Source organism: Suricata suricatta, chromosome 9 (genome assembly GCF_006229205.1).
Source record: "Suricata suricatta isolate VVHF042 chromosome 9, meerkat_22Aug2017_6uvM2_HiC, whole genome shotgun sequence".
Lineage (NCBI taxonomy): Eukaryota > Metazoa > Chordata > Mammalia > Carnivora > Herpestidae > Suricata > Suricata suricatta.
The window spans coordinates 70,228,447-70,237,554 of NC_043708.1; the positions used below are offsets into that span (position 1 = coordinate 70,228,447).

The following is a 9,108-nucleotide window of genomic DNA, read 5'->3' on the forward strand; positions in this document are numbered from 1 at the left end:
TAGGTACTCGACTTAAAGCCATCTGATTGTAGATGTTATTAACCATATCTATAGAACATCTCCATTACAACACCCGGGTTAGTGTTTAAATAACTGGGTACTACAGGCTAGCCGCGTTGAGTCACGTAAAACTCACAATCACACAAGTATCCTGGTTTTCATTCAGCCCTAATCCTGTTTGAAAGAGACACTGGGGGTGCTTGGGGGGCTCAGTCGGTTAAGCGGCCGACTTCAGCTCAGGTCATGATCTCGCAGTTTGTGGGTTTGAGCCCTGCATCAGGCTCTGTGCTGATGGCTCGGAGCCTGGAGCCTGCTTCAGATTGTGTGTCTCCCTCTCTCTGCCCCTCTCCTGCTCACGTTCTCTCTTTCTGTCTATCAAAAATAAATAAACATTTGAAAAATATTTTTTAAAAAGCGACACTGAATTGAGGATATGAATGAGTTAGGTTACTGAAAAACGGGGCTCGGGGCACCTGGGTGGCTTAGTGGGTTAAGTCTCTGACTTTGGCTCAGGTCAGATCTCACGTTCATGGGTTCGAGCCCTGCGTCAGGCTCCGTGCTGACAGCTCAGAGCCTGGAGCCTGCTTCCAGTTCTGTGTCTCCTTCTCTCTCTGCCCCTCCCCCTCTCATGCTCTGTCTCTCTCTGTATAAAAAATAAATAAAACGTTAAAAAAATTTAAAAATGGGGCTACACTGGGGGCAGAAACAAGGCCTGATTGCAAGCTTTCTTCATAACATAAGAGCTTTGAAACCTTATTAGGTGCCAGATATTATTTCTAAGCATTTTGCAAGTCATTTAATTATCCTAGCAAACTTCTGAGGTAAGTACTATTACCATCTCCACTTTACAAATAAGGAAGCTCTGTGACATGTGGAGAGATGGGGTAACCTGTGCAATGTCACAGAGGTTGTGAGTTGAAAAGGCCTGGCATGAACTCATAGAGCCTGGTTCCAGAACCTACTGTCCTGAGACCCTGTGACACCTGGGTTCCAAGTATATATCTTCCAAGCAACATCATGTTTTCTGACTTGCTTAGCCGTGACTCTGGGAAGGGGCTGCCCTGTACATGAGATGAATACCCACTAGATATTCTGGGCCTACAAAGCTGGGGCCAGGTCCTGAGGACCACGCAGGTGTCCTGCCGCCCTGTGAGGTCACCGGGCACCTTTTCCCTGCCACTGCCCCAGCCTACTTGAGGTCCTCGTTTTGGGCATTACCAATTGTCCCTCCTCTCATACACCTCTGTCAGGCAAATTTTTATGATGATTCTAATTTCTTTTCATTGGTATTTTGTAATTTTCACATCACTTCATCATTTATCTCTTCAAAATATTTCGGATCTCCCCTCAGCATCCAAAGACCATCCACATGGCTTAGCTATAGATTCAAGCCCTCAGGGTGAGTCGAGTCCCACATCAGGCTCTCTGCTGTCAGCACAGAGCCCACTTTGGATCCTCTGTCCCCCCCTCTCTCTGTCCCTCCCCCACTTATTCTCTCTCAATAAATAAATAAACTTAAAAAATGTCTTCCATATAAGATAAACACATTTATTAAGAAAACTTGGAAAATACCATTTCCCCCCACATACAAAGTCATTCTGTATATACAGTTTGTAATCTGTGTCACAGAATAGCATATCATTGAGTGCTCCTCCATGTTATTAAATTTTCTCTGGCAACATTGATTTTAATGGCTGCTTAAGATTTCATTGCATGGATGATTTATTTAACCATACCCCTATAGGATATCCAACTTGTTGTTTTACATTCTTTGTAATCATAAAAAATATGCTGCACTAAGCATTTTTCTTAATTAATCTTTGTCCTAGTTTGGAAAGACTGTCTAGGATAGTCAGATAGCTTTCTAGAAGGAAAATTATAGATGATGTGTCTTAAGGTTAAGATCAAAGGCTCTGGAGTCAGTTAAACTAGTTTATCCCCCATCTAAACCCTTTCTTAGGGGGCAACTCACTTAGTCTTTCCAAGACTAAGAGAATACTATTTCCTATCTCACAGGGTTCTTGTGAATGTAGAGTGCTTTTCATAGAACCTGACACAAAAGAAGGGCTCAGTAATTGTTAGCTGTTTTTATTATTTCAAATAAAATCATGTTTAATCACAAACATGCACACACATACAACTGGTCTGTTTCTGGGCTATTGGTTTAACTCTCTTATTCTCTCTATTCTTATACCAACTGCACATAGTACGTCTTTATTTATTTATACATTGCTTATTTCATAAAGGGGTTTAAGGTAAAAGGCTAAAAATACAGAATAAATTCCTTCTCCATTTTCCTCCTTTTAAAAATTTGCTTTTCTTATCTGATTTTTATTACAGATGAACAGTAAAATCATTTTATCAGGTAACAGAGATTCCATTAGAATTGTGATTGAATGTTGTAAAAGCAAGAAATTAATTTTGTAAGAATTGACATCTTTATGAGATTCATTTTTTCTAAGAACCCAGCTGTCTCCTTTTTTTCTTTCATTGTATCAGCAAAACTTAGTAATTTTCTTTTTTTAATGTTTTAAAAAATGTTTATTGTATTTTTGAGAGAGAGAGAAACAGAGCACAAGCAGGGGAGGGGCAGAAAAAGAGGGAGACACAGAATCCGAAGCAGGTTCTAGGCTCTGAGCTGTAAGACCAGAGCCAGACACAGGGCTTGAACCCATGAACCATGACCTGAGCTGAAGTTGGATGCCCAACTGACTGAGCCACCTAGGCGCTCCATCTTTTTAAAAATGTTTATTTATTTATTTTGAGAGAAAGAGTGTGTGCAAGCAGGGGAGGGGGAGAGAGAGAGAAGGAGAGAGAAACCTAAACAGACTCCACACTGTCAGTGCAGAGCCTGATGTGGGCTTGATCTCATGAACCCGTGAGATCATGACCTGAGCTGAAATCAAGACTCAGACACTTAACCAACTGAGCCACTCAGGTGTCCCTATAATTTTCTTTATATAGGCTCCTCACATTTTTCAGTAAGGTTACAAGTAAGTATTTTATAGCAGTGTTATTGTTACCACTGTGAATGGGGAAAATACTAATCACAATATTGAAGGCTTACTATGTGTAGGGAAGGTTTTCAGTGTGTTGCTATTTTAACTAGTTTAAACTGAACTAATCCTCAGGGTGCCTGGGTGACTCAGTCAGGTGAGCATGACTCTTGATTATGGCTCAGGTCATGATCTCATGGTTCTTGAGTTTGAGCCCTGAGTCATTGGGCTGTGTTCTGTCAGCACAGAGCCTGCTTGGGATTCTGTCTCTCCTTCTCTCTCTGACCCTCCCCTGCTTGCACTCACTCAAAATAAATAAATAAACATTTAAACTTAACTAATTCTCATTAGGTAAGAACTGTTATTGACATTTCCATCTTATGGATGAGGAAACTGAGGCCAGAGAGGTTTATGCTCACATGGCTTGTAAATGAATGAACGGAAGAAAACTTTAAATCTGTTTCCATCTGGCTCCATAGTCCATCTTTTTTTTTAATAAAGATTTTATTGTCTTTTTTAATTTTAATGTTTAAGTTCTGAGAGAGAGAGAGACAGAGACATAGACAAAGAGAGAAAGCATGTGTGAGGGAGGGGCAGAGAGAGGGAGACACAGAATCTAAAGCAGGCTCCAGGCTCTGAGCTGTCAGCACATAGCCCGACTCAGAGCTTGAACCCATGAACTATGAGATCATGACCTGAGCCAAAGTTAGATGCTTAACCAACTGAGCCACCCAGGTGCCCCCAAACTTTTATTTTTAAGTAATCTCTATACTCACACTGGGGCTTGAGCCCACAATCCCAAGACCAAGAGTCACATGGGCCACTGACTGAGCCAGTCAGATACCTCTTAACAGTCCATGATCTTAACTATCATGTTATTGTAATATTTTTATTAATTATGTCTTCTAACTGTTTATTCTCAGGACTTAAAAGGCTACAGGGGTGACTGGGTGGCTCAGTTGGTAAAGCATCTGACTTCAGCTCAGCTCTTGCAGTCCATGGCTGCTCCCCCACCCCTCTGCCCCCGATCCCATTGGGTTCTGTACTAATAACTCAGAGTCTGGAGCCTGCTTCAGATTCTGTGTCTCATTTTCTCTCTGCCCCTCCCCCATTCACGCTCTATCTCTCTGTCTCTCAAAAAATGTTAAAAACTTTTTAAATAAAAAATGAAAGAATTAAGGCTATAGATTTGTATTATGTTTGCCTATATCAAGTGACTTTTCTGCATCCTATTATTAATTCTCATCATTTAAACACAGACACAGGGCTCAGACTCATAGACCACAACTGCAAGATCATGACCTGAGCTGAAGTCAGACCCTTAACTAACTGAGCCACTCAGGAGCCCCCTCCCTCCACTTTGTTTTTCAATTATCATCATTTTAAAATTGATTCTTAAGGATTTTCTATGTATACAATTGTATCATCTGCAAACAGATAAATTTGCTTCTCTCTTTCCAAAAGTTATAACCCCTTTTTCAAATTTCCAGCCTATTATATTTGATTTTTCAGAATAATATTAAATAATACAGTGATGAATGTAGACATTCTTGTTTTTACATAAACTGTTGACTTCATATATATACATGTATATGTTTATACAGGAAGAATATTAACACTATTGAGAGTGTTTAGGGGCGCCTGGGTGGCTCAGTCGGTTGAGCGTCTGACTTCAGCCCAGGTCATGATCTCACAGTTCATGGGTTCGAGCACTGCATCAGGCTCTGTGCTGACAGCTAGTTCAGAGCCTGGAGCCTGCTTCCAATTCTGTGTGTGTCTCTCTCTGCTTCTCTCCTGCTCATGATCTGTCTCTCAAAAAGAAATAAATGTTAAAAAAAAATTTTTAAAGAGTGTTTATAGAAAATGAATTGATTTATCATGTTCTCTTTGGCAACTATTAAAAATGATCAAATTTTTTATTTTGACTTAAAAAAATTTTTTTAATGTTTATTTATTTTTGAAGGAGAGAGAGACGGAGCATGAGCTGGGGAAGGGCAAGAGAAAGGGAGACACAGAACCCAAAGCAGGCTCCAGGCTCTGAGCTGTCAGTACAGAGCCCCATGGGGGGCTCCAACTCATGAACCACGAGATCATGACCTGAGCTGAAGTCGGACACTTAATTGACTGAGCCACCCAGGTGCCCTATTTTGACCTTTTATATAAATAAATTTCCTAACACGTAATCTTGTCTTAAATCCTGAGATTAAACTCTAATTGGTTGTGGTATATAATTATTATGTTAATGTACTTTGACTTTTACGTATAATCTTACATATTTTAGGATTTTTACATTTATATGCAGCATAACGAAGATTTGTCTATAGGGTTTTTTTGAGGGTGTGCTATCTCTGACAGGTTTTGATATTAGGTATATTCTGGCTTTGTAAACAAATTGGGTAGTTTTCCATCTTTTTCTATGTTCCAGAACAGTTTCTACTTTCTATTCATTTTGACAGATAAACACTGTATAATAGAGATGACAAGGAAGAGAATGCAAATCGGCACAGATTATTTTGCCTCAGTAACTCTGCCACTTATGTAGCTGCAGGACAGCCTTGATTGTACAGGTGCAATTTGGAGCAGTAGGAGGGTCAAATGGTCCATTATTTTGGTGGCAAAGAGTGTGGCTGGCTGGGCAGGCACAGAGGTGAGTGAAGGGGTCCTGGGGAGGGAGGCAAGTACTGAGGGAGGAGCTGAGCACCGGAGATGAAAGGAGCATTTACAACGGGCTGGCGGTGTTTAAACAAGGTCACAAAAACAGGATTGGGTAGAAGAACTGGGCTCGAAGGTGAGGAATGTCAGGTTTGGGGGTGGTGGGGAAGACTGGGGGTAGGGGCAAGGAAAGAATTATCTGGGAGAAGATACTGTTTCCTTTCCAGAAGAGTTTGCAATGGTTTGCCTGTTGGTCACTGGCTCCTGTTGGGAGAAAATAACATTGTATCTGCCCCACTGTGCTACCATCTCCCTACCCTCATCTCAGGAAAGGTTGCATCCATAGGCCTTATATCAGTGATTTACATGTTTCTGAGCATGAGTTCAGTGCGGAGGATGGAGAGAGGGAGGTAGAACAGAAAACTGACTTCGCCAACTCTGACTTTATGCTTAGGGCCAAGTCCTTTACAAAGTTCTCTGTTTCTTTTTCACTCCTTCCCTTCTGCCTCTCTCTGGCTCATATAGACAGACCCATAGTATGCGGTGTATTTTTCTTTTTTAAGTCACAGGAAAGTGCTGTAGGAAAGACAGGGAGCAATGTGGTATGGAATTACTGTGAGCTGTTCAACATCATGCTTGCCTTAGAGTTGAGGCCATCTTGAATGAAAATCCAAAGACATTGCAGATGAAATGCAGCCCATATGAATTTATTTTAAGGCCAGTCAAAGACATTCCAGGCTCTTTTTACACATATTCTTTTGAAAATTATTTTAATGGATGGCAAAACTGACATTACTGTTTCATAGATTTTCCTCTCTCTCTCTTACCCATGGATAGGTTAGTTAACAACCAACAGAGCAGCCACCAGCTTGACGTCAGTAGGAAGATGCCAGGAGCACAGATGGTCCACAATCCAGATAATTAGCTTCTGAAGAAGAAACAACATCTAATAAGTCTCTGAATGTAGAGTTTGGTTGGGCACAGCTGAGGCAGAGAACAAGCAGGCCTCCTCAAAACTCTTCTTTACCTCTTAAAATGTTGGTAGTGTACTCACCCACTTTCTGTGGACAAGCACCTACTCATAAGAACTTCAGGGAAGAATTCCAAATAAATACTGTTGACACTCCACCCTAAAGGAAGGTCCTACTCCTTAAGTGTGGGATGCACATGGTGACTTCCTCCCAAGGAGCACAGGATGGGAAGGGGTGGGGAGAGTGTAATTTTACAGTGGAGGAACCTGATAAATACTACTTTTGGCAGGTGATGAAGGTCAACATCAACAGTCATAAATTATGTTGATAGTATGTACTATTGATATATTATGAAAATGACACTTTACCTCTGTGATCTTCCTCCCCAAACCCATAATCCCAGTCTAATCATGAGAAAATAATCAGACAAATCCAACGGAGGGGAATCCTATAGTAGGCCTGACCAGTACTTCTCAAAACTATCAAGGCCATCAAAAACAGGGAACAACTGAGAAATTCGTCACAGCCTAGGGGAGCCTAAGGAGACAGGAGAACTATATGTAACATGGTATCTGGATAGGATTTGGAATGGAAAGAGGATGTTGGGTAAACACTAAGGAAATCAAAATAAACTATGGACTTTTATTAATAATAATGTATCAGTATTGGTCCCTGAATTGTAATACATGTACCATGCATGTTAAGATCTTAATAACAAAGAAAGTTGTGGGGAGGCATATGGGAACTCACTGTACTATCTGCTCAATTATTCTGTAAATCTAAAACTGTTTTAAGTAATAAAGTCTAGAGGTGCCTGGGTGGCTCACTCGGTTAAGGGTCCAAATCTTTATTTCTACCCAGATCATGATCTCACCCTTAGTGAGTTCAAGCCTGGAATGGGGCTCTGTGTTGATAGTGCTGAGGCTGCTTGGGATTCTCTCTCTTCCTCTCTCTGCCCCTTCCCTGCTTGTGCTCTCTCTTTCTCAAAATAGATAAACAAACTTAAAAAAAGAAAGTGTCCTAGTAGTAGTAGTTGTAGTATTTGTACTAGTAACGTCTGTCAGACTCACATGAAGATGAGACGAAAACACTTCCAACCCCTTTAGACTTAACATGCATTTTCTTAGTTATTTGGCTTTTTGAGTTTCATCCTTCTGGAGCACGTACGTTGCATCCAGAGCTCTTTAGAGCTTATTTTATCCACACTCTTTCCATGTTTCCAAGGACTTTGTCCCCCACAGGCCAGGATGATCTCAGTCTCGTGGCTTCGTCACTACCTCTCTTCTGGCATTTCCAAATCTCTGGTTCAGATCAGATCACTGTTTATGCAACTCTCTATTACACAGCGCCCCCTAGGCGCCCAATTAATTCAGTACTTCCAAACCTGAATTTTGATCCCCCCCTAAACCCGCTTCTCTCCTTAGTTTCACTCACAGAAGCAAGAACCCAGACTCCTCTTTCCTACGTACTGCTCCCTGCGAAGTAGTCCCTAAGTTCTGTCAACACCTCCTTCTTTGGGCTTTATGTACTGTGTTCTCCTCCCTGCTCCCAGGGCCTCAAGCTTCTGGGCTCCTTGCCTTCAGGTATTCCCTTTCTCCTCTCCATGTCTTTCCTTGATTCATTCCTCTCCTTCTCTGTCTCTCTAACAAGAATGTAGGTATTTTCCCCAGGCCTCCTCCAGGAACATAATGACTCCTCTTCGCTGTAATCCCTCACCAGGAATGTGTGAGTGTGTGTTTGTTTACTTTTTGTGTTGAGATATAGAATCACAAGGAATTCATGGCTGAGTTTCCACAATGTATTTCTAAATATATGACGGCCCATACACATCTTATTTTAAAAGCATCAGCCATTAACTCAATTCTCTCAGGGTTTAGATGGACCTAAGCAAGCAGTGAGATAAGAATCATCTCTGAACTAGGTAACGGGAAAAAGCGGACATAAGATGGCTACGGAACTCAGATTAAGATCTGAAAAACGAAGGTGTGAAAAGATAACGCGAAAACTTCTGAAAGTGTAAGGAAAGGAAGGGAGATGTAAAAGATGCTGCTTAAAGCCGAGTTATTGCTTGAGATGCAATAAATAAGTCCCAGTCCTATCGAGCCAGCCAGGAGTCGAACCTGGAATCTTCTGATCCGTAGTCAGACGCGTTATCCATTGCGCCACTGGCCCTGAGACAACCGCACCCTGCTCAATGATGACACTTCAAGCTTATATTGCAGGGTTTCCTGGGACGTGTAGTCCTTTGATGGACTTCTATGAATGCACGAAGCATTATGGGAGATTGAAATTCGTTGAGAACCAGACCCTGAGATTGGTGAATCTTCCAGAGCCACGCCGTTAACCACTGTGCAGCCCGCGGATTGGCGGAAAGAGCCACTCCCCACCCCTCCTACTCCCGCTCTAAAGCCTTGGAAGACGCTCTGGTTGTTAGGGCGACTCATCCCGCCTACCGAAGGCCTTTTTTCTGGCTTTGTGATTGGCTGTTA

At 41.7% G+C, this 9,108-nt stretch overlaps 1 non-coding gene across 1 annotated transcript; it reads right to left on the reverse strand.

Moving 5' to 3' along the window:
* Window positions 1-8,718: 8,718 nt before the first annotated feature.
* TRNAR-ACG lies at window positions 8,719-8,791 on the reverse strand. Its single transcript has one exon. It is a non-coding gene; the product is annotated as a tRNA-Arg (tRNA).
* Window positions 8,792-9,108: the final 317 nt, after the last annotated feature.